This window comes from Podarcis cretensis (assembly GCF_951804945.1).
Source record: "Podarcis cretensis genome assembly, chromosome: 7".
NCBI classification, from domain to species: domain Eukaryota; kingdom Metazoa; phylum Chordata; class Lepidosauria; order Squamata; family Lacertidae; genus Podarcis; species Podarcis cretensis.
Window position 1 is genome coordinate 81446355 of NC_137176.1, and position 24444 is coordinate 81470798.

Here is a 24444-nt window from a genome sequence, read left to right on the forward strand (position 1 = left end):
CCCCCAATTACTGGGCTGGCGGAGGGGGGGTGGGCTTGTCTTCTATCTCTCTTGCCTGGCAGCGAGTGTGTGTGTGGAACAGACGAGGCAGCCAAATGTTGGGTTGCGAAGCACAGAAGAGGGCCTTGTGATTTAGCTGAATAATTATTGCAGAGTGTGCAGATCCAGCTGCGGTTGGTTTGGGTTGCCGCGCCGTCCCCTTTGGCTTAGCAACAAGAAGCGCTCAATTCCAGGGGCCAGAAGTTGGCAGATTTTATCCTGCACCCCTTCCGCTGCCCGTCTCCCTCCTGGGGGGGGGGGAGAAAAACACCAATATCTATATTTGGCTTTGGTTTTGGAAGAGCGGCTTTTGCTTCCAAGGGTTTCTCTTGGGTTTTGCAGTAATCTCTGCATGGCAGCCAACGAGATGGTAAGCAGCGACTCAAAGCACCAACTAGTATTTATATATATACAAAGCCTGGCCAATCCCAAAACACTAATAATAATAATAATAATAATAATAATAATAATAATAATAATATAAGCCACCCATCTCACTGGGTTGCCCCAGCCATTCTGGACAGCTTCCAGCAAACAAAAGCATCAAACACAGTAAACTTGAAGCATTAAAAAACTTCCCTATATAGGGCTACCTTCTTATGTATTATTATTATTATTTTAAATTTCTTTGTTGCCCTTCATCCGAAGATCCCAGCATGGTTCACGACATAAAAATACAAACTGAGAAATAACTAATAAGGCAATAACAAAAACAAACCAATAAACTGTATCCCATAAATACATTAAAAAAAAATTATTAGAATTTTATTTACAATGTAACATAACCCCCCACCCCCCAATACACAAATCCACCCTCATTAAATGTGAGCATACAGTGAGCATAACGTACAACAACACAAACAACCAAATAAAAGACTTCCTTTATCCTGTATCTGGCCTCCTTATTTACTTCTTATAAACTGTTTCCTTTATGAATAATTATTAAGATTTTTCTAATTATAACTTAAATGTCCACAAAGTCCATAAACACATTGAAAAAAGCCGTATAATGTTCAATCAGCACAAGGCCTGGCTATAGAGAAGCGTTTTCACCTGGTGCCTTAAAGGTATGCAATGAAGGAGCCAAGCGAGACTCCCTGGGGAGAGCATTTCACAAATGGGGAGCCACCCCGGAAAAGTCCCTGCCTCATGTTGCCACCCTCTGGATCTCTCTCGAGGAGGCAAACGAAGAAGGGTCTCAGAAGATTATCTCAGGGTCCGGGGAGGTTCATATGGAAAGAGGGTGGTCCATGAGGTATTGCGGTCCTGAGCCCTTTAAGGCTTTATAAGTCAAAACCAGCATTTTGAACTGGGCCCGGAAACTAATTGGCAGCCAAGCCAGGATTGGTGCTATACGCTCAAACTGTCTTCACCTAGTGAGTAAGCTGGCTGTTCAATTCTGCACCAGTTGAAGTTTCTGAACTGTCTCCAGAGGCAGCCCCACGTATGATGCATTGCAGTAATCTAACCTAGATCTTACATTTCCGATTACAGGCCACATCCACACAGTATATTTAAAGCCCTCTTTGCGCTGCTTTTAACAGTCATGGCCTCCCCCCTAAAGAATCCTGAGCAATGCAGTTTTAAGTATACTGAGAGTTGCTAGGAAGCCCCAATTCCCTTTGCAGATCTACAATTCCCAGAGTTCCATGGGAAGAGGGATCGATCATTAAACCACTCTGGGAATTATAGTGGGGGAAGGCGCAGCTGTTAAAAGCGCTTTTAAATGGGTGGTTTGCAGATGTGCCCACAGTAGCTATTTTGTTCTTCCTTTATGCGAATCTCTGGAGGCTCTGACAATGTCTTAAGACATCCATACAGGCCTCGGATCATAGAATCACAAAATTGTGGAGTTGGAAAGGGATCCCAAGCGGTCATCTAGACCAACCCCCTGAAATGCAGGAATCTCAAATTTTTCTTTTATTCCCCTTGGCAGTGATTTGGCTTGAATTTGGCTCCTGCTGCCTCGATCCAGCCTTGCTTGTTTTTATTTTTTGCTATTTCTGTAGTTCTAATAATTGCCAAATTCTCATATTGCATGTTCCTTGGAGCTGCGGAAAAAGTGTGTAAATGCACCAACCCCTAATTACTATCAGCAGGCGGATTGCCTTGGCTGCCATTTCATTATTTTTGCAGTAAACCACCGCCTTGCCGGACTTGGGAGGCTAAGCCTGCTCTCATGCAGTTATTGAACTGGAAATCTTGTCCTGTCTTTCCTATAGAGCCGGAAAACAAAGCACACATGTCTTTGGGAAGGATATTTCTGGTCCTTCTGATAATGAACCCTCCTCCCCTCGTAAAAGCAGTTTTGCGTGCTCGGTTTTTTAATCTTTGCTCACGTAGGGAGGTCTTCCATGGTAGCGGAGGTTCCAGTAAACCGGCGTGCATTCCTGCCTTGCCTCTTAAAAAATAAATGAATTAGGCGGCACAGCTTAAAATAGCACCGTGATGCCGAAGAGAACTTCCCAAAGGGAGGGACCAAACACGGAAGCCCTGCAAACAATGATCTCAGTGGCGAAAAGCTTTTGTCGCAGCCCTCCCAGATCCCGACAACGCTTTGGCATGTGCTGTGATTTTGCTCTTCTGAGTAATATTGGGAACATAAGAAGTGCTTGCAGGAGGAGACTCTTGAGAGTCCCATGGACTGCAAGAAGACCAAACGTATCCATTATTAAGGAAATCAGCCCTGAGTGCTCACTGGAAGGACAGAGCCTGAAGCTGAGGCTCCAATACTTTGGCCACCTCATGAGAAGAGAAGACTCTCTGGAAAAGACCCTGATGTTGGGAAAGATGGAGGGCACAAGGAGAAGGGGACGACAGAGGACGAGATGGTTGGATAGTATTCTCGAAGCTACCAATATGAGTTTGACCAAACTACGGGAGGCAGTGGAAGACAGAAGTGCCTGGCGTGCTCTGGTCCATGGGGTCACGAAGAGTCAGACACGACTAAATGACTAAACAACAAGAAGTGCTTGCAGGATGAGGCCAGGGGCCCATCTAGGCCAGCATCCTAATCTCCCATTGGCAGACCAGGGTGGAAAACTTGAAGCAGCAACACTCTTCTTTCCCATGGTTTCTAGCAATTGGATTTGGGGATCATTTCTTTTCAGATTTCTGTGATAACGGCAAGTTGCCTGAAGCATAGCTGGCCAAAGCCTTTAGGCTTGTCAGTATCCTGGTGGTATGCTGCCATGGGAACTAAACAGTTAAGCCGGTTGCTTCTTGATAAGGGACCTTTTGGGGAATGTTGCGAGTAGGAGTGAGGAGCTGCTTTGGCAAATATATATATATTATTTTCCACCCCTTCTCCACTCCATAGCCAGAGGGTGTGTTTGTGTGTGGTGTCTGTGCAAAAGAAATAAGGCAAAAACGCTGTTTGAAGAAAAGTAAGGAGGACCATAAGGGACGCGAGGGGCACTGTGGGTTAAACCACAGAGCATAGGACTTGCCGATCAGAAGGTTGGCGGTTCGAATCCCCGCGACGGGGTGAGCTCCCATTGCTCGGTCCCAGCTCCTGCCAACCTAGCAGTTCGAAAGCACGTCAAAGTGCAAGTAGATAAGTAGGTACTGCTCCGACGGGAAGGTAAACGGCGTTTCCGTGTGCTGCTCTGGTTCGCCAGAAGCGGCTTAGTCATGCTGGCCACTTGACCCGGAAGCTGTACGCCGGCTCCCTCGGCCAATAAAGCGAGATGAGCGCCGCAACCCCAGAGTCGGCCACGACTGGACCTAATGGTCAGGGGTCCCTTTACCTTTACCTTTTTTAAGGTGAGATTCTGGCAATCCAGGTGCCCCCCTCATCTTTGTGCAGCTCGTTCTTCCTGCCTAAGTTCGGAACCTGACATTTGTCCCTGTTGAAATTCATTCTGTTAGTTTGGGACCCGGTTCTCCAATCTGTTAAGGCCATCTTGAACCTGTTTTGTCCTCTGCGTGGAACCTGCGGCCCTCATGTCGCTGAAATGCATCAGCCGCAGCGAGCAGAGCTGGTGATCAGAGATGATAGCAGTTGGAGTAATAGTAATAATAATAATAATAATAATAATAATAATAATAATAATAATAATAATTTAATATTTATACCCCACCCATCTGGCTGGATTTCCCCAGCCACTCTGGGTGGCTCCCAACAGAATATTAATACTGTCATACCTCGGGTTGAATGTGCTTCAGGTTGAGCGCTTTCGGGTTGCGCTCCACGGCAACCCAGAAGTAACGCAACCTGGAAGTAATGGAGCGTGTTACTTCCGGGTTTTGCTGCTTGTGCATGCGCAGACGCTCAAAATGACATCATACGCATGCACAGAAGTGGCAAAACGTGACCCACGCATGCGCAGACGCATCGTCGCATCTTACATTCTATTCAGGATGTGAACGGGGCTCCAGAACGTATCCCGTTCACATCCCAAGGTACCACTGTAATAATAATAAAAAAGCGATAAAACATCAAACATCATAAACTTCCCTAAACAGGGTTGCCTTCAGATGTCTTCTAAAAGTCAGATAGTTGTTGATTTCCTTGACATCTGGTGGTAGTGCTTTCCAGAGAGCGGGTGCCACCACCGAGAAGGCCCTCTGCCTGGTTTCCTGTAGCTTCACTTCTCACAGTGAGGGAACCACCAGAAGGCCCTCGGTTCTGGACCTCTCTGGCACAGAGAGAGCTCTTGGCCCAGCTGTGCCCCTGGTCGCCTGGAGGTGATTTTTGCTCCCCTGCAGGCGACCAGGCAGGTACCTGCTTCCCAGCCTGTGTACGGAGCAGATGATTGTAGGTACAGTGGACATTGCAAGATAATGAAGACAGCCAGCTTGCCTGTCAGCCTCTGCTATTCCCTGCTGGGGGGGGAAAAGATCCCATTCATCTTGGTTGGGAAGTATTTCTCACATTTCGGATAAATCAGCACCCATGCCTGGCTTGTAATCACTTTCTCTCAGCGCCTGATTTTGCATGAAATAATTGCTAGCCTCCCCTACGCTATTAATAGTCTTCTATTCCTGTGAGCATGATCTCACTCACTGGAGATGTTGGCGTTTCTGCCTTTTCTTTTTTTAAAAAAGGGGGGGGGGAGCATGTGTTTGCCGTTTTTGCTGCTGCCCCAAAGGTCAGTCACATGTATCCCACGGGGTTTTCCTACTATTTTTGTGGACTGAGGAATGGCCAGCCTCATGACGGTTTGTTTGTGGATGGCTGACCAGAGAGAGAGGGAGAGAATGAGAAAGCTGTGTTTGTATAAGTTAATTCCTGGCAGGCTCCAGTCTTCATTGGAGGGCAACTCTGTGAAACGGCCTTCCGTTTCTGGAGGAAACTTGAAAAGATTATACAGGCTGCATCCTGATGGATCCGGGCCATGGCTGCTGGGGCGGAGAGGAACCCTAATCCAATCCTCCAAAGTGAATCACAGCGAGGGAAAGGCGTGCTTTGTGTATGGAAGAGAAATCTCTGAGTCATAATCCTGAAATGCACAGTTGTTCTTTGCACTCTCTGTTCCCTGCTTACTCATGCAAGATGAGCACCATGCGCTTTCCTTGGCTGAAAAAAAATGTGACTTTCTTACCTCCCCCCCCTCTCTCTCCACCCCTCCTCCCCTGCCAGTGACTTTACAGTGGTACCTTGGGTTAAGTACTTAATTCGTTCCAGAGGTCCGTTCTTAACCTGAAACTGTTCTTAACCTGAAGCACCACTTTAGCTAATGGGGCCTCCTGCTGCCACCTCGCCGCCGAAGCACGATTTCTGTTCTCATCCTGAAGCAAAGTTCTTAACCCGAGGTACTATTTCTGGGTTAGTGGAGTCTGTAACCTGAAGCGTATGTAACCTGAAGAATATGTAACTCGGGGTACCACTGTGTTTGTATTTGGCCATCTTTCCCCACTGACCCACATTTTTAATCTTCATTCTCAAGGAGCTCAGAGAAATTTGGAGGTGTTGGGGTATAGGTTTGATTGGTGTGCTGTGATGACCTCGCGAGCAGGATTTGAACTCCGAGCAGCAGAAGGAATGAGAGACGGTTGCATTGTTGTTACGGTATTAGAGAGAGAAGATGGGGTGCAGCAAATGGGGAGAGATAAAAAAACACCATGGAAAACAAGGCGGGAAGTCGGCAAAAAGGAAAAAAAAAAATTACGTATTGGAAGCCAAAACGTTTGACTTGCAATGCATTTGACTTCTGAGGTACGACTGCATACCAAGCAATGTCTGAATAGGGAGTGGGTACCTGTAGAAGTAGGGGTGCGGGTGGCGCTGTGGGTTAAACCACAGAGCCTAGGACTTGACAACCAGAGGGTCAGTGGTTCAAATCCCCGCGATGGGGTCAGCTTCTGTTGCTCGGTCCCAGCTCCTGCCAACCTAGCAGTTCGACAGCACGTCAAAGTGCAAGTAGATAAATAGGTACCGCTCCAGCGGGAAGGTAAACGGCGTTTCCGTGCGCTGCTCTGGTTCGTCAGAAGTGCCTTAGTCATGCTGGCCACATGACCCGGAAGCTGTACGCCGGCTCCTTCGGCCAGTAAAGCGAGATGAGCGCCGCAGCCACAGAGTCGTCCACGACTGGACCTAATGGTCAGGGGTCCCTTTACCTTTTTACCTGTAGAAGGAGGAGAAGGAAAACTCTGATCCTAAACCTGCGTTGCTTTGCGGCTATACTCATTCATGAGCGTAAACCCCGATGAAAAATCCATACTCGCTGCCTTGCAGGACATCTTGGGGAGAAGAAAAGGCTGAGGAGGAAACCCTACACAAATCTGGGGTGGAGTCCCTGAGGCGGTTGGATGGCACCTTCCAGCAACTCCTGCAGCCAAGCTGGTGCCAAACCTATTGCTCTGCTTTCCTTTGGACCACATCAGTGAGGCCGAGAGGGGGGTCTTGTAATCTGGGCAGCCCAAGACCATCACACATACTGTCCAGTCTTGTGCCCCAATGAGATCACTTCGGGGCTGCTAACGCAGCAAAAATAACCTGGTACACAGCAGTTGTGAGTTACCGGTCTCTGTAGCCACAGCAGGCGCTGTGATTCCCCAGTGGTTTGACTTCACCCCCGGAGACGCACTCCATTGTCTCTCGAGGCAGATGGAAGCCAACAGCCAGCAATGTGTAGGAAGCAGCCTGTTGCCTGAAGGTCACAATTAGATTTGCTGCTCTGCTCATTTTTGCCGCTGGTCTTGCTCACTGTTGACATCCCCCTCCCTGCTTCTGCATCAGTCGAGGGCTCTGCATAGGCACATAACCAAGGTCTGTAAACTTGAGTTACAGACACTTCAGGTTACAGACTCCGCTAACCCAGAAATAGTACCTTGGGTTAAGAACTTTGCTTCAGGATGAGAACAGAAATCATGTGGCGGAAGCGGGAGGCCCCCATTAGCTAAAGTGGTACCTCAGGTTAAGAGCAGTTTCAGGTTAAGAACGGACCTCCCAAACGAATTAAGTACTTAACCCAAGGTACCACTGTGCCACTGACGGAATGAACCCGGCTTTGTGGAGTTTTCACCTCCTCCCTAGCAAGCTTTCTGTGTGACAGGCAGATGTCCAACAGGCAATATCTCTCATAACAACATTTTTAGGGGGTGAGGAAATGGCCTCTCCTTAAGTTCAGACAGCCCTGATGCAAGTGTTCTGGAGAAAGCTGTTGACACAGCTGGCAATTTGCCTGCAAGAAACAGCAAAATGCATGGGGGCCTGAAAGCGTCTCTGCAGGAAGAGGAGAATTTTGGAACGAAGGCAGTTCGGAACAAGGCGGCCTGTTCTTTCTCTTGCTACCTCAGGGATCTAATCTTGTTTAAAAGGAACCCTCTGATTTTTCCTCGGCTGAGGAGGCGGGTTCTCTCTGGCACAGAGTACGGGTGGCCTTTCTCATGCATGCCTTGTCGCGGGTGACAAGGACCCAGGTTTTCAAGGCATCAACTTTCAGATTTGAAAATAAGGGATCAGCAGCCTCACCTGTCCCAGGGACAGTCTACGGGATATCTAACAATCCGGGATAGCAGCAGGAAGTAGCGGGAAACGGCGCAGGAATAAGGGAATTTCCCGCAAAAAAGGGAAAGTTGACAGCTATGCGGAAGATCTCTTTTTTTAAAACAGAAGGAAAGCGTAATTTGCTATGTGTTTGGGTTCTCCCCCCCCCCCCCCCAAATCATACCGATTTGGAGTGCAAGTGCGCAGCCTCGTGCGCAGATGAAACGTTAAATTATGATTTGCCTCCACCTGGGAGAGGTAGGTAGGAAATTACTTTGCAGGATAACGGGCAGGGCTTGGTGTGTTGACATCTGAACCATCCCTGAGTCTTACATTGTCCTGAGAAAGCAGTCTAATGGTTTGATGACTATGGGGCATCTGCAGCTGTGAGGCCTGCCTTATCTCCACCATCCTGCCTTGTTTGCTTTCCTGTTCCCTCCTCCTCTTATTTTCTCTTCTGCAATAACCCAGCCCTGATTCCCTGCTTGCTTGCCTTCCATTTTGGCGTTTGTTCCCATTAGGTGCACATGTGTGTTTTAATGAGCTGAACAGAGCAAAATATTAGGAGTCATGGGAGTGCGGATGAACTCAGCAGTGCTTAGTTCATCTTTCGGTTGCTGTTTCGTTAAATGCTGTCAATATTGCTTTATAGAGTATGAATGCTGCATTGATCTGTTAATCGTAGAATATGACATTTGCTTTAATGTTGATTTTTAGCTTATTTAGCGGCTGCTTTGCTAGCAGTGCTTTACAGATTGTAACTGTTTCGCCGATGAATGGTTAATACTTCAGTGTGACTAATGCTGCATTTGTGGTGTTCTATTATGTTCTGTCGTGTTATTGTTATTTATTGTTTGTAAGCTGCTTTGGGGTTCATTTGAATGAAAAGTGGCAGAGAAATATAATAAAACAACCAATCTTAGTTTTCCTCCTGGCTAAGAGTCTCTAGATTATCGAGATTTTCCTCTTTGTCTTGGCATCCCGCAGGGTGGATTCAATTAAAATCAAATTGATTTAAATCATGATTTAAATCACGATTTAAATCACTAGTCAGTAAGACTTGATTTAAATCAATTTTTTTTACAGAAAGACTCATTCTTGCTGGTGTAATCTTAATATGAAGATGAAGAAACCATATGAAGGTTTCATTTTTGGAATAATAAATTTTTACAGTTGTATCAGAAACTACTGATTTGGTTATACTATTAGAAATACATAGACAGATAGTTATGAAATTATTGTTTGGTTTAACAAGTAAACTGTTTGTATTTGGACAACTTTTCTGCTGTACTTTATTGGAAGGAAAAAAATAATTGTTTCCTTAATAACAATTTAAACAATTTATTTAACTGAAGCAATAACGTGATAGCATATGTATCCAATTTTTGTTAACTGATGTGGCTAAAAGTTGTTTGTTTTTGTTTTAAAAACTTATCCTGAGTTTTAGCACACGTGAAAAACTTAAAACAAATCCTTATTTCCTGTTGAATAGCCTTTTGACTATAATGTAACTTAAACAGAAAACTATCTTTAGAAAGATTTCCCCCCCAAAGCATTTTATTTTTTAAAAATCTGATTTTTAAAAAAATCTGATTTAAATAAAAAATATGATATATATATATTTAAAAACCATTGATTTTTATCCACCCTGGCCTCCTGACCTTTTAGATATGAAAGCATTTGAACCCCTTCAGTGGATGTCCATTCCACCCCAACCCCATTTCTAGAGGCATCCTGGACATATGAGCCAGCTTCCTAGCGACCCAAGACAATTTTTAGTCGTCTTCAGTTGGCAATTTTAAGCTGGGGCAAGGGCTGTAGCACAGGGCTGCAGGCTCCCATGTTCAGTCCTGGCATCTCCAGGTAGCTTTGCCTGAGAGAGCTTCTGCCAGTCAAAGTTGACAGTACCGAGATCAATGGTTTGGCTCAGTACAAAACAGCTGCCTAAGTTCCTAGGCCCAAACAGTTGTTACCACAGGGACCAATTGCATCTGGGAGGTGTGTTTAAGGTGATGCAGTGCAGCTGATATTGCCCTTTCTTTGTTGCCATCAGATCAGACACTGGATAATGATTCAATTGCCTGAGGGGAAGGAAGGGCAACTCTGTGGGAGATCACTTGCTTTGCATCCAGGAAGGCTCCAAGGCCATGCCCGGCATCTCCAATTAGAAAAACAATGGAGGAAATCCCTCCTTTCAAATCTGCCCCCTGTTGACGCTCTCACCATGTCTTCTTCTTGGCTGGCTTCAAACACATCCACAGATTAAGGATGTGCTTGCAGCTGACTGCTAAAGCACCTGTATTGCACAAAGTTCCAGAGAGATGTTGCTTTGGAGCATGCCGAGCTTGGCGCCTGACTGCGTGCTCATTTGCTTCCTGAAATGCTCCGCTCTTTGCAAAGAGAAGAGGAGATTTATAGTGGTGTAGAGTGGGGAGCCGGGAGAAAAGCAGTGACAAACCTAGACACCATCTTAGAAAGCAGAAACATCACCTTGCCAACAAAGGTCCATATAGTTAAAGCTATGGTTTTCCCCGTAGTGATATATGGAAGTGAGAGCTGGACCATAAAGAAGGCTGATCGCTGAAGAATTGATGCTTTTGAATTATGGTGCTGGAGGAGACTCTTGAGAGTCCCATGGACTGCAAGAAGATCAAACCTCTCCATTCTGAAGGAAATCAGCCCTGAGTGCTCACTGGAAGGAAAGATCCTGAAGCTGAGGCTCCAATACTTTGGCCACCTTATGAGAAGAGAAAACTCCCTGGAAAAGACCCTGATGTTGGGAAAGATTGAGGGCACAAGGAGAAGGGGACGACAGAGGGCGAGATGGTTGGACAGTGTTCTCGAAGCTACCAGCATGAGTTTGACCAAACTGCGGGAGGCAGTGGAAGACAGGAGTGCCTGGCGTGCTCTGGTCCGAAGAGTCGGACACGACTAAACGACTAAACAACAACAGCAACAGAGTGGGGAGCCAATGTGGGGCAGTGGCTAGAGTGTTGGACTAGGACAGGGGTCAGCAAGGCTTACCAGGCATGGGCCAGATCACTCCCACAGAGATCCTCCGTGGGCCAGACCGGCACAGCGCGATGCTGGAAATTGCTTCTGGGCATGCGCAGACGCAATTTCCGGCGTCTGGGCATGCGCAGAAGCAATTTCCGCAGCTGCGGAAGACAGTCCCCATGCCACGCTGCATGGAACGTAAGAAGAGGTTTGATTGTAAAAGCAAATTGCCAATTGGTACTTTAAGCCTAGGTTAAAGTTGCCCCAGCGGAATCTCTAAGCACCATTTTTTGTGGTTGGAGGATGATGATGGTGATGATGATTTCCATACCGTTTTATATTTTAAAGGGGGGGAAATCTCAATGTGCTTTCCAACACGTGAAAACATTTTTTAAAAACCCCAAGAGCCAGTGTGGTGTAGTGGTTAAGAGCGGTAGTCTCGTAATCTGGGGAACCGGGTTCGCATCTCCGCTCCTCCACATGCAGCTGCTGGGTGACCTTGGGCTAGTCACACTTCTCTGAAGTCTCTCAGCCCCACTCACCTCACAGAGTGTTTGTTGTGGGGGAGGAAGGAAAAGGAGAATGTTAGCCGCTTTGAGACTCCTGAAGGGGAGTGAAAGGCGGGATATCAAATCCAAACTCTTCAAGAATTCAAGATAATGGTTGGTTTCTTAATTTAAGAATTCAATAAAACAAATTCCAAGCTTCAGGGGAAATGTTTCAGATCCTTCTCTAAGCTGTGGGAAAACATTGTGGGAAACCTGCAAACAGGAGTCGAGGCCAGAGCTACTCCCCACCTCCTGTGGCTTCCAGCAACTGGTATTCAGAAGCATTGCAGCCTCAGTAGCTTTTTCCTCCACAAATTTGTCTAATCCTCTTTTGAAACCATCTCATTTGGTGGCCATTGCACTCCCTTGTGGCAGGGAGTTCCATAGTTTCAACTATGGCAAACACTTCAAAAAAGTGGGTCAGTGCTGCTATTCCCAAGCAGACACTCCTGCATGCTGAATCAGCCTCCTTTCCCCCTTTTTTCTTTTGGTTTTCAGATGCTTGGGTGGTGCCTGTGAGATGCAACATCAATTGCCGTGGAGCTAATCATTTAAGTATCTCTGGAGGGGAGGGTGAGAGCCATAAGCCTCTTTTGATGCTCCCATGCAGCAGCAGCAGCAGCTGTGTGCAGATCAGAAGCACCTGTGGCTGATAACATCCTTCAGAGAAGGAGGGGCAGCAACAAACTGTGTGCCAAGCGCAAACACTCTTATCTGGGCGCTTTTCTCAGGCTCAAATGGGAGTCGCTTAGACAGGCTTGGGAGTCTTGCAGCAGTGAATTGCTGACAGCTGGGGCTGCCATGGGAAGAGACATCTCTTCCCCCGAATGGCGTGAGGTTCGGCTCTGAGAGTGTGTCAGGGTTTTCACCTGTGGCTACGCATAGATTCCGTAACAGCGGCTTGAACATAATATAAGGCTGCTCAGGTTCAAAGGGGGAGAGGGTTGCAACGTGAATAAAAACTGCATGGCAGAGGGAGTTTTGGCTGGTCATTCCAGAGTGAAGAAAGCCTCTGATTCTGCAAAGCTCTTTAAAAAATAAAACCAGAGGTGGCCCGCCTCCAGATATTTGGAACGCTCTGTCACAAGAGACTAGGGCCCTGCGGGACTTGATATCTTTCCACAGGGCCTGCAAGACAGAGCTGTTCCACCTGGCCTTTGGTTTGGACTCAGCCTGACCCTTGTGTTTCCCTCCCCTTATGGTTTTGATTTATGGGCTGCTTTTAAAATGAGGCTGCATTTTAAATTGCATTTTAACCTGTATTTTAAATTGGTCCCCCCCCCATCCATTAGGTTTTTACTGTAATTTTACTGGTGTTAGCCACCCTGAGCCCAGCTCTGACCAGGGAGGGCAGGGTATAAATAAAAATTATTATTATTATTATTATTATTATTGTTGTTGTTGTTGATGTTGTTGTTGTTGTTATTATTAAAAGGGAGCACGTTCGGCTTCCGGAAAATGTTTGCAAACGGGAACACTTACTTCCTGGTTTGCAGTGTTTGTGTTCCAAGTTGTTTGAGAACCAAGACGTTTGAGAACCAAGGTAGCACTGTACTCAAATTTGTGAGAAGTCAATCTTTTAGTGTGGCAGCAGCCACTCTCTTCCTCTGGGGAAGCCACCTCTCCCAGCTCAGTTATTTACAAGGCCGCTTTATAAAGAGCTGCGTGAAACCTATCCGCCCAAGCTATCCACCCCTTGCAATGCTTTTATGATTCCCAGCTCCCCATTTAGCTATGATCACAGGCTTGGACGTAGTAGCATTGCATCTCCCAAGCCTAGCAGCCAGACCTCTGCTCCACACCTTGTCTGGGAAGCTTGCCCTTTGAAGTAGCGCTTCGTTATTCAAACGAGGCTTGTAATATTCTTGGGGGCGGGGGGGGGAGGGAGTGAGGCGAATCATGTTTTCTGAGGCGGCTTGCAGAGAAGGCTTTGGGTTGTGCGGCAGCAAATTGCAGAAAGGAATGATTTGTACATGAAGGTGTGTCTCACCTGTAGGATACGATCCAAGCATTTTCAATGCTGTGTCCTTCAGATACTTCTGGAGACTGCAGCTCCCATCACCCTTAATCACAGAATCTTAGAGTTGGAAGGGGCAAGCAAGGGTCATCCAGTCCAACCCCCTAAAATGCAGGAATCTCAGCTAAAGCATCCATGACAGATGGCCACCCAACCTCTGCTTAAAAACCTCCAAGGAAGGAGAGCCCACCACCTCCTGAGGGGGACTTTTCCACAGTTGAACAGCTCTTAACTGCCAGAAGGTTTTTCCATATGTTTAGTCGGAATCACCTTTCTTGTAACTTGAAGCCATGGGTTCGAGTCCTACCCTCTGGAGCACAAGAAAACAAGCTTGTTCCCTTGGGATATTTGAAGACGGCTATCATATGGTTTTCCCAGTAGCGATGTATGGAAGTGAGAGCTGGACCATAAAGAAGGCTGATCGCTGAAGAATTGATGCTTTTGAATTATGGTGCTGGAGGAGACTCTTGAGAGTCCCATGGACTGCAAGAAGATCAAACCTCTCCATTCTGAAGGAAATCAGCCCTAAGTGCTCACTGGAAGGACAGATCGTGAAGCTGAGGCTCCAATACTTTGGCCACCTCATGAGAAGAGAAGACTCCCTGGAAAAGACCCTGATGTTGGGAAAGATGGAGGGCACAAGGAGAAGGGGACGACAGAGGGCGAGATGGTTGGACAGTGTTCTCGAAGCTACCAGCATGAGTTTGACCAAACTGCGGGAGGCAGTGGAAGACAAGAGTGCCAGGAGTGCCCTGGCCCATGGGGTCACAAAGAGTCAGACACGACTAAACGACTAAACAACAGCAACATCCTATCTCCTCTCTGTCTCCTGTTCTCCAGGCTAAACTTACCCAGCTCCTTCAAGCGCTCCTCATAAGGCTTAGTTTCCAGATCCTTGATTGTCTTGGTCGCCCTTCCTCTGCACATGTTCTAGCTTGTCAACATCCTTCTTAAATTGCAGTGGCCAGAATTGCTGTTGATGCAGCCTAGTATAGTGTTAGCTTTCTTTTGCTGCTGCACCACACTGTTGACTCCAGTATCGCCAGTGGTAACAATACAGTGGTACCTTGGTTTACGAACTTAATCGGTTTCAGAAGTCCATTCTTAAACAAAAGCGTTCTTAAACAAAAGCCTGCTTTCCCATAGCAGCGGGAGACTCAGTTTACAAATGGAACACACTCAAAAGGAAGCGAAACATGTTCTTATTCCAAGGGAAAGTTCACAAACCAAAACTCCTACTTCTGGGTTTGCAGCGTTCTTAAGTTGTTCATAAACTAAGCTGTTCTTAAACCAAGGTACCACTGTATTGGGTATGGTGGGCATTGAGAGCAGCATGGCTTACCCCTTAGTGGTTTCTGGCTTGGACCCTTGCATAATTCTAGGTTTTTTTGCATATCATTATGTAAAACCTTTGAGCTTCACATGTTGGCCTGTGTGCTGCAATCGCTGACCAACCACAAGCTTTTGCCCTGTGTTTTATAGGCTCAGGTCCACTCTTCTGCTGTTCATGTCTTAGCACTCCCCTACCCTATCGCTTTCTCCAGGAAAACCCACTCTTTCCAAGAGCATTAAAAGAGCGGGTTTTTGTAGAGACAGGAGTGGGGCAAAAAAAAAAAAAAAAAGGCGCTCAGACATGGACTGGAAAAGTGGGGAGGAACATTAGTGTGGATGAGCCCAAAGTTGTGAAACATGCTGCAATTCTCAAGTGCAACCCTGTTAGACCATTCTTTGGCTTAACTCGGAGAATCCTTATAGTGGCAGGTTTGTTTGTTTATTTATTTTCTTTCTTTAATTTTTAAAAATATAGCTTTCATTATTACCATTTCCAAAGTCACATTCACATTCAGATATAGTTACAGATAGGTAGCCGTGTTGGTCTGCCATAGTCAAAACAAAATAAAAAGATTCCTTCCAGTAGCACCTTAAAGACCAACTAGGTTAGTACTTGGTATGAGCTTTCGTGTGCATGCACACTTCTTCAGATACCGTGCATGCACACGAAAGCTCATACCAAGTACTAACCTAGTTGGTCTTTAAGGTGCTACTGGAAGGAATCTTTTTATTTTGTTTTGACATTCAGATATATATATATATATTTCCACCATTAATATTTTTGTTTATAATAAAACATTTGACGACTTCTCTTCTTCCCCTTCCCCTGGTTCCTTTGATTTTCCCACCATTCCTGCATATTGTTATATTTGGTTCACTTTCTCCCCCTATTTTCTCTCCTTTATTATATATTATACTGTTTTATTTACCTTAATCCCGCTAGCATTTCTAGTTCTTTTCCAAATACCCCACAAAATTTTCCTACTCCTCCTCTTTGCATACTCCATCTCCTCGCTCCTTTATTTTACTTTTGTTAGACCTGCTAACTCTGCATATTGTATCGCTTTTAATTGCCAATCCTCCTTATTTAGTGGCAAGTTTAAAAGGCTGAAGACTCTTTTTGCACCTTGAGCTTTGTATGCGCAAGAGATACTCAGTCCTGTTGTGCTGGGTGGCTCAGGCTTGGTGATGAAACAAAAGAGAAGGCAGCCCTGTGTCCTCTTGCCCTTATCTGATCTGCATCGGACCCCCTGGCGTGAAAGGCTCTGATAGCTCTTAATTTGCTTTCAAGAGGCGGTGATTTGCATTGCTTAAAACTAGGGATGTTTATAAATAGTTTGCAAATTGAGGCTTGGGAGCAGGGCGGGGTGGTCCTGGGTGGTTGGGGGAGTTTAAGCTGACATTTTTCGCTCTATAACACGCACTCGACCATAACACGCACGTAGTTTTTAGAGGAGGAAAATCCGTAGGCATGCCACCCGTAGGCATTCCCTCCATAACACGCACAGACACTTCCCCTTACTTTTTAGGAGGAAAAAAGTGAGTGTTATGGTGCAAAAAATACGGTAAATCCTGCAATTCAGGGAGGATAAACCTCCGGCATCCTGCTTCTGCATACTAAGTGCTGGGGGACGGAAGGGCAGAAGAAGAGCCTGCTTCTGGATCCGGCCATTGCCCCATCAAGGGCAGCCTCCTGTCCTCATTTTATTATTTTTTCTGTTATGCAATTTAAAACACTTGCTTTACATCCTTAAGATACCAGTGACTTCCCTTCTTCTCTTTCCATGGTTCCTTTTGCATATCATAAATCCCTGCGTATTTTACAAAAACCATACCATTCAGTATTTCATTATTGCATCCATCAAAACTTGTTTACACTGTTGAATTTATCTTAATGCTGCCAGAGTTTTCAGCTGTACACAGTTATTTCCCATATACAGTGGTACCTTGGTTTGCATATGTTTTGGATTACAAACACGTCAAACCCGGAAGTACGTGTCCCAGTTTGCAACCTTTCTTTGGATTACAACCCATGTGTTTTTGGATTATGAACAAAATTTGTTTGGAGGCCCCATTGGCGAAAGCGCGCCTTGGGTTACAACCTGTTTTGGTTTACAAACGGACCTCCGGAACGGATTATGGTTGTAAACCACTGTATTCAATAAACGTTTTAAACGTATGTTCTTCTTGTTCTCTTATTCTGTATGTTAAGTCTGCCACTTGCGCATATTCTGTCAACTTAAGTTGCCATTCTTCTTTGGTTGGGACCTCTATTTGTGGGCTAACAAAACATGGGTCACAGTAATGGCATACATAAATAACCTTTTTTGACACCTGGGAATTTCAGTCTGAATTATCCCCAACAGAAAGGACTCTGTTTTTTGGTTTTTTTTTGGAAAGTACTTTTAAACATTTTTTCCCAATTCATTATGAATCATTTCCGAATACTCTTACCCATTTTTAAGTCCACCACCTATGCGTCTCCAGCACTTATCTGATTCAGTCTTGTACATCTTAGCAAGCCTCCTCAGAGTTAAATACCATCTGTGAATCATTTTCAGGTAGTTCTCCTTCTAAGAATAACATGCTCTCCTCACTTTTCTCTATCCACTTCCTCTATTATGAACTTCTCTCATGTCACCTCTTAATTGCATTTTCTCTAAGATAAAAATCCCCAAGTGCTGCAATATTTCCTGGTAGGGCAGTTGACAACAGCTGGAGAGCACGATTGTGCCCGCATTCTGCTTGTGGGACCCTGAGGATGATGATGATGATGATGATGATAATAATAATTTTTATTATTAATACCCAGCCACTCTGGGCGGGTCCCCAGCCACTCTGGGTGGCTTACAGCATATATAAAAACATAAAACATCAAGCATCAAAAACTTCCCGATACAGGGCTGCCTTCAGATGTCTTCTAAAAGTTGTGTCATTCCTTTATCAACCTGTCCAGTCCCAAACTGGACTACAATTCCCATCACCTTTGCTAGCTAAGGATGATGGGAGTTGTATTCCAAAAACAATTGAAGATCCCAGTTTGGGAAGCAGATCTAGTCCAGGCATAGGCAAACTTGGCCCTCCAGATGTTTTGGGATTACAGTTCCCATCATCCCTGACCACTGGCCCTGTTAGCTAGGGATGATGGGAGTTGTAGTCCCAAAACATCTGGAGGGCCGAGTTTGCCTATGCCTGATCTAGTCCAACCCCCTGCAGTGCAGGAATCTTCAGCTAAAGCATCCAAGACAGATGGTCTTCCAATCTCAGCTTTCAAAACCTCGAAAGAAGGAGAGTCCATCACCTCTCATGGGAGTTTATTCCACTGCCAAACAACAGCTTATTCCCAAGTAGTTGGTTACTGTGCTAAACTGGACGCTGGAGTTGATGGTCCCGGGTCCAGCCGGGCCTCTCCCCTTACATTCTTAGATCTTGGTTTGTAAGCTCTTTTCCGTTAATTAAAGCCAGCAGCGTGGGAATTGGCTTGCTGTCCGTCTGGCTTTTGAGCGGGGCAATCTACTGCTGACCTCCAGTTGTCAAATTGCTTCTAAATTCAGTTGGCTCTGTCTGCATCAGGCTCGTAAATTGAGTTTGCTCTCATTCACTGGCTCCTTTTCTCCTTTTTAAATGCAATTAAGCCCTGTAAGGAAGTAAAAAAAACCCACCACGACCACCTCTATATACCAGTGGACTGGTCCACCCTTGGGGAATATATTTTGCCTTGCTGGAATCTTGGGATGTGGGAGCGCACTTTGGGCTTGTGATGGATGCAGCACTTAGCCAGGACATAATACCAAGAGGCTTAAGAGATGCTCATCTTTCCCTAATCTCTTTGAGTGTTCCTCCCCCCCCCCCCCTTGATTGAAAGACCATTAGCCCATGGGAGGGGACACATAAGCAAGGCAGAGACGAGTGTCTTTATAGCAGAGCAGTCGAGCTGTTTCACAATTAGCAGCCAATTCTCTCTCACCACCAAAGGAACACAAGTGAATAGCAAAGAAAATCTTTAATAAAAATACATTTATTTTTTAAAAAAACAATTAGCAGCCAATTTGGCTTTGTTTGTGGGAAAATAGTTTGACTTAATGTTAGCCAGCTCTCAGGTGTGTGTCTCTGTCTATGCATTTAGGGCTTGGGATTGGCAAGTCAGTTTTTCAGGGGTTTGAAATGCAAATTTTTTTTGGGGGGGGGCAAAGCCAACCAGGCTCCCCTTTTATGTGGAAGCAAGCTGTGCTGGAACTTCCGGTTGCAAATAAACATCTGAGTTTGGTTAGGGCCGGTTTTGCTGGGCCAGCGGTGATTGCAGTGGTTCAGTTTGGCGTGAAGCAAGGAGCTATGGGGGAGCCTATTGTGCATGTCGGATTGATGCATGGGTAGTTTTGGAGCCAGAAGAAGGTGTCTGTGGGGGGAGAGTATGGGGAGTATTGTTTTAAGTAGATATAAGAGTTGCTGCAACTTACTTCTTATGACTCTGAATGCTCAGTGTTGGAGGAAGCAGAAGAGGGGGAAAGGAAGAGAGAACTTATCTCCCTAAGATAAGCCACTTAACCCACAAAAGCAAACAAAAGCCCCCTTCGAGCCCCCACCCCACCCACTTGAAAGGTTCTTGGCAGAATTGCATCACCGTGATTATGGTCTGAGATAGGAGACACAGGCATAATCTCCCTGTCATTTCTTTTCATTTGGGTCAGGCAAGAGACCACCTTTAACGTTTTCATTTTGGAAAGGGGGTGGTAGATAACTGCAACAAAGGGCAAGCAAGGCAAAAGCGGAGCTTAAAACAATTGAAGCAACGTTTTGGTTTACACATATGTGCTGTGGGTTAAACCACAGAGCCTGGGGCTTGCTGATCAGAAGGTCGGCGGTTCGAATCCCCATGACGGGGTGAGCTCCCATTGCTCAGTCCCTGCTCTTGCCAACCTAGCAGTTCGAAAGCACATCAAAGTGCAAGTAGATAAATAGGTACCGCTCCGGTGGGAAGGTAAATGGCATTTCCATGCGCTGCTCTAGTTCACCAGAAGCGGCTTAGCCATGCTGGCCACATGACCCGGAAGCTGTACACCAGCTCCCTTGGCCAATAAAGCGAGATGAGCACCGCAACCCCAGAGTCGGCCACAACTGGACCTAATGGTCAGGGGTTCCTTTACCTTTAAACAAGCTATAGCTTAGGGCCCCACTCTCTTGGGGCCCCCCCAAAATTTTTTCCACTATTAATATACTTAATTGTATTTCATTTCAACAATTACTTTGATAAAATACATATTTTGTTGTGTGCAAATGGCTTTAGATACCTATTAGGTCCATAAATTACCATGTAGCATATATTCAACAACAACAAAAAACACAATGACAATTTGTTGTTGACAAAGGACAGCTGGACATAGAAAGGCCCCATTACCTTCAGTAGCTTAGGGCCTCATCAGACCTAAATCCGGCCCTGGTGCCATCGCAGTGCAGGTGCCTGAGATTAAAAATTGCATTTTAAGCGTCTCTCGCAAGAGTGGGAGCTCCTCTTTTTTTCCCACGCAGCCGGCACATTCTGATGAATTGCCGAGGATGACGCGTGCGTTGAGCAAAAAACAAAATGCAGCATTGCTTTGGGGAGTGACAACAGCGCTTGGGTACCGCAAAATAAATCACTTTCCCTTCCCTCCCTTGACTTGCTTGTACAAACACAGCCGCCTTAACCACACGCACAAACACACGCAGTGCTTGGACGGCCTCCAACGATAAACCATATTCACTATGGAATGCTTGATGTTTGCCACATCCACCTCACACATCCTCCCCAATTAGGAAACGGCTTGTGCATTGGTTTCAGCCAGTGCAGTCTGAACAGCCTGCATCCATAACGGGTATCTTTTGATTACGGTTTCCAGGTTGAATAATAATAGTTTTAAAGGGTGTAAAAAAAAAGCCCTGGTAGAATAGGGCAAGGCATTTGGAGATCTTCTGTCTTTGAACCTGGAAGTTCTGTTTGGTGGCATTGATAGATCCCCTTGCCTGTGGGTTGGTCTGATCCGTAAACCAACAGACCATGCAGGCGGCGGGTCCCCTCCACATCAAGTGGCTGTGAGTTCCACAAGTTTATTTGGGAGTTTCTTGAAGAGGTTTTTCCTGTTGCTTGTTCTGGACTTTAAAGTTTTTGTAGACTTTTTGGAGGTCTTAAATTGTGGCAGCACCTGTAAGTTGGAGAGCATTGTCGTGTCCTAAGGCTCAGGAGGAGCTCAGTTTATAGTCACCTTGTGTGGGGTGGAGACAAGATTGCATCCTTTTCTTTCTCTGAGACACGTCAACAAAACCCATTGGGACCGGGATCCCCAAACCCTTAGAGGTGTCTCCTTTGCTTGGATGCCTCTGGGAATTGGGCCATTGCTTCCTCTAATAGCGAAGTTGAGCCATGTGGGATATTGGAGTTCCCAGCTTGGTTGTGAAGTTCACAGGGTGACCTTGGAGTCAGTCACAGACTCTTCACCTACCTTTCAGGTTCAGGTAGGTAGCCATGTTGATCTGATGCAGTCGAAATAATTTTTTTTTTTTAAATTGTCCAGTAGCACCTTAGAGACCAACTAAGTTTGTTCTTGGTATAAGCTTTCGTGTGCATATGGTGTGCTTATACCAGGAATATAATAATAATATATTATTTATACTCAGCCCATCCAGTTGGGTTTCCCAGCTTCCCAGGGCTGCCTTCAGATGTCTTCTAAAAGTCTGGTAGTTGTTTTTCTCTTTGACATCTGATGGGAGGGCGTTCCACAGGGTGGGTGCCACTACCAAGAAGGCCCTCTGCCTGGTTCCCTGTAACTTGGCTTCTCGCAGTGAGGGAACCGCCAGAAGGCCCTTGGCGCTGGATCTCAATGTCCAGGTAGAACGATGGTGGTGGAGACGCTCCTTCAGATATACTGGACAGACAGAGGCTGTTTAGAACAAACTTAGTTGGTCTCTAAGTTGCTACTGGACAATTTTTTTACCTTTCAGGGTCGTTGTAGGAATTAACTGAGGAATGGGGTGAACCATGTTCTCCTTGGAGAAAAAGGGTGGGATATCAATGCAGTGAATAAGCTCTTCTGCTTACCTGCTTAAGAAAGCTGGAGGGGCCAGCCAGATGGAGATGTCATTCTTCAACCTGGCATCCAGAGATCTCCAGACGGCTGCAATTGGACCCATGCTGGTTGCAAAATGCTGGGCTCATTTCTATCACTGGCCAGGTGCTTGGATCTACAGGTGCTTAACCAACCACTCCCATCGGCCTCGGATGCAAGATGGCTCGGTGTGTGTGTGTGTTGCGCTGAAACTCTACTGCAGAGCTGCCCAAACTTTTCATGTTGGGGTCACACTTTTTTAGACATGCGTCATTTTGCAACACAGTAATTCTGTTTTGCTAGCAAACCGGAGGTTCAACTAACCCCTTTTCCAGCCTCGTTGGAAGGAACGTGGGGAGCGTTTGCGTGAGACACCTACACACTGTTGCCGACACACTAATGTGTCGTGACGCGCAGTTTGGAAAACTCTGCTCTACTGTGTCGTTTTTCCATGCCGCCGGTGGCATCTCCTTCAAACCAGGTTCCTCGGCTGCTATGCATGCGGTACCAGGCTGCCAACATGGTAGTGCCAACAGGGCTCTGGATCCCTGTAGTGCTGGTGCTCTTAAACACCAGCAAAGAGACCTTGTTTAAACTTTGCACATGCCCGGCGTTCCGTTATATCTGCCCCACGTTTATTGGTGTGTGTGAGAGTGTGTGTAAAAATACCTGTATGCTTCCTTTGAATCGAATGAAAGAAGGCCAACAGTGTTTGCTAAATTCCTCATTTGCAGCCTTTGATTCTTCTTCCTCGCTTTGTCCCTCTCCCCACCTACTGTATTTTTCGCTCTATGGCGCACTTTTTCCCCTCCAAAAATTAAGGGGAAATGTGTGTGTGTCTTGTGGAGTGAATGCAGGCTCCATGGCTTCAGCGATAGCAACGCGAAGCCTCTGAAGCGCAGTGGGAGTGCTACCACCGCGCTCCGGAGGCTTTGCGTTGCTTTCGCTGAAGCCTGGAGAGCGAGAGGGATCAGTGCGCATGGATTCCTCTCGCTCTCCTGGCTTTGCTTTGCTGTAGAGGCGCTGCGCAGCTTTCCCTCTCTGCGCAGCACCCCTTCAGCTAAGCAGGAGGAGAAATGGAAGGGGCTCCATTTCTCTTGCCGCTTTGCTGAAGGGGCGCTGCGCAGAGAGGGGGAGAATTTTTTTTCTTGTTCTCCCCCTCTAAAACAAGGTGCGTCTTATGGTTGGGTGCATCCTATAGCGCGAAAATTACGGTAATTTTTGATGGCTGTCTCGGACAAGGGAGGCCCTTTGTCCTTGAATTGACCTTGCCCTCCATCCTCTGCAAACCAAGATGCTGAAAATTTGGTGACTGCTTACTGAGAGATCAGGCTTCCTTTCTCTCTCTTTCCCCCACGCCTTTCTGACAGCCATTTGCAAGGAAAAGGGAAAGTTTACATTTATCATGCAAGTGGAACAATTTCCAGTCTACTCTCCCACCCCCAGCTCCCTGTCTCATGCCCTGTCTGCTCCATGTAACAGTTTCTCCTTGTTTTGTTTCCTCTTCCCAAGGTCTCAGTCTTGATTTCTGGAGCGATCCAATAGACACAGCAGCTCCTCCAACATCTTGTTCCTTTCGTTCAAGGACGCCCAAGGCCGTGGGACTTTCTCGAGCTGCCCAAAGACTCCGGAGAATGCCAGCTGCGGATGAAATATGTGCGTGGGGAGGGACGAAAGATTTTGGCTGTTCCCCCTCCCCTCATTCTGGATGTTCATACCAAGATAACATTGCCGAAGATGGATTATTTCCCCCGCTATCAATGGAATATGCATTTTTTTTTTGTGGTTAATTTTGTGTGTGTGGATGCTGGGGGAAAAGCGCCGCCAGTAGTCTGAACATGAGAATCCCTGCCCTACTGCTTCCAATTGGGACAAGTGTGCTACCCAGGTACGTCTGTGATTACCTGATATACAGATAAGTTTTAAGTTTCTCAAAGTTTGCGGTGAATTCATTCTCTCTCTCTTTCTCTGTATGCCCCCAGCATGGACATATCACAACTGATCTTTTAAGCACAGTGAAAGGAGTTGAACATGAGAAAACATGCTTTCTCCCTTGCTCCTGGCGCCGCCACGCTAATCATAGCTAAACCATGGCTAGCCTTAGCATTGCGTCTGTTTCTCTCCAAACAAACCAAGAGTGTTTGTAAATGACTGCTGCGTCTGGGTGGTTTGGAAAGAAACAAACCATGAGCCTGGATTTGGGCGTTCTGCTAAGGCAAACCATAGTTTAGCTCCTGGCAGTGTGGCAGGAGCGAGGGAGAAGCAAAGCACCTGCGATTTTAGCCCTGCACTTAAAGCTAAATTTAACTAAAATGAAGTGTGAACCAAGCTGATGTGTTGTCATGTGCAGAAATTTTCCTTCTAATACAGTGGAACCTTGGTTCTTGAACTTAATCCGTTCCGGAAGTCCGTTTGACTCCCGAAACCATCCGAAAACCAAGACGCGACTTCCGATTGGCTGCAGGAGCCGTGTTGGACGTTTGGCTTCCGGAAAACGTT

The 24444-nt window shown here is 46.2% G+C and overlaps 1 long non-coding RNA gene across 1 annotated transcript in view; it reads left to right on the forward strand.

The window, feature by feature from the left end:
* The window catches only part of LOC307220593, a 78340-nt gene that overhangs the window by 17204 nt on the left and 36692 nt on the right, over window positions 1-24444 (forward strand). Inside the window, exon 2 of the long non-coding RNA XR_013840963.1 lies at window positions 23458-23833. This is a non-coding gene — a long non-coding RNA (uncharacterized lncRNA). The remainder of the gene's footprint in view (window positions 1-23457; window positions 23834-24444) is intronic.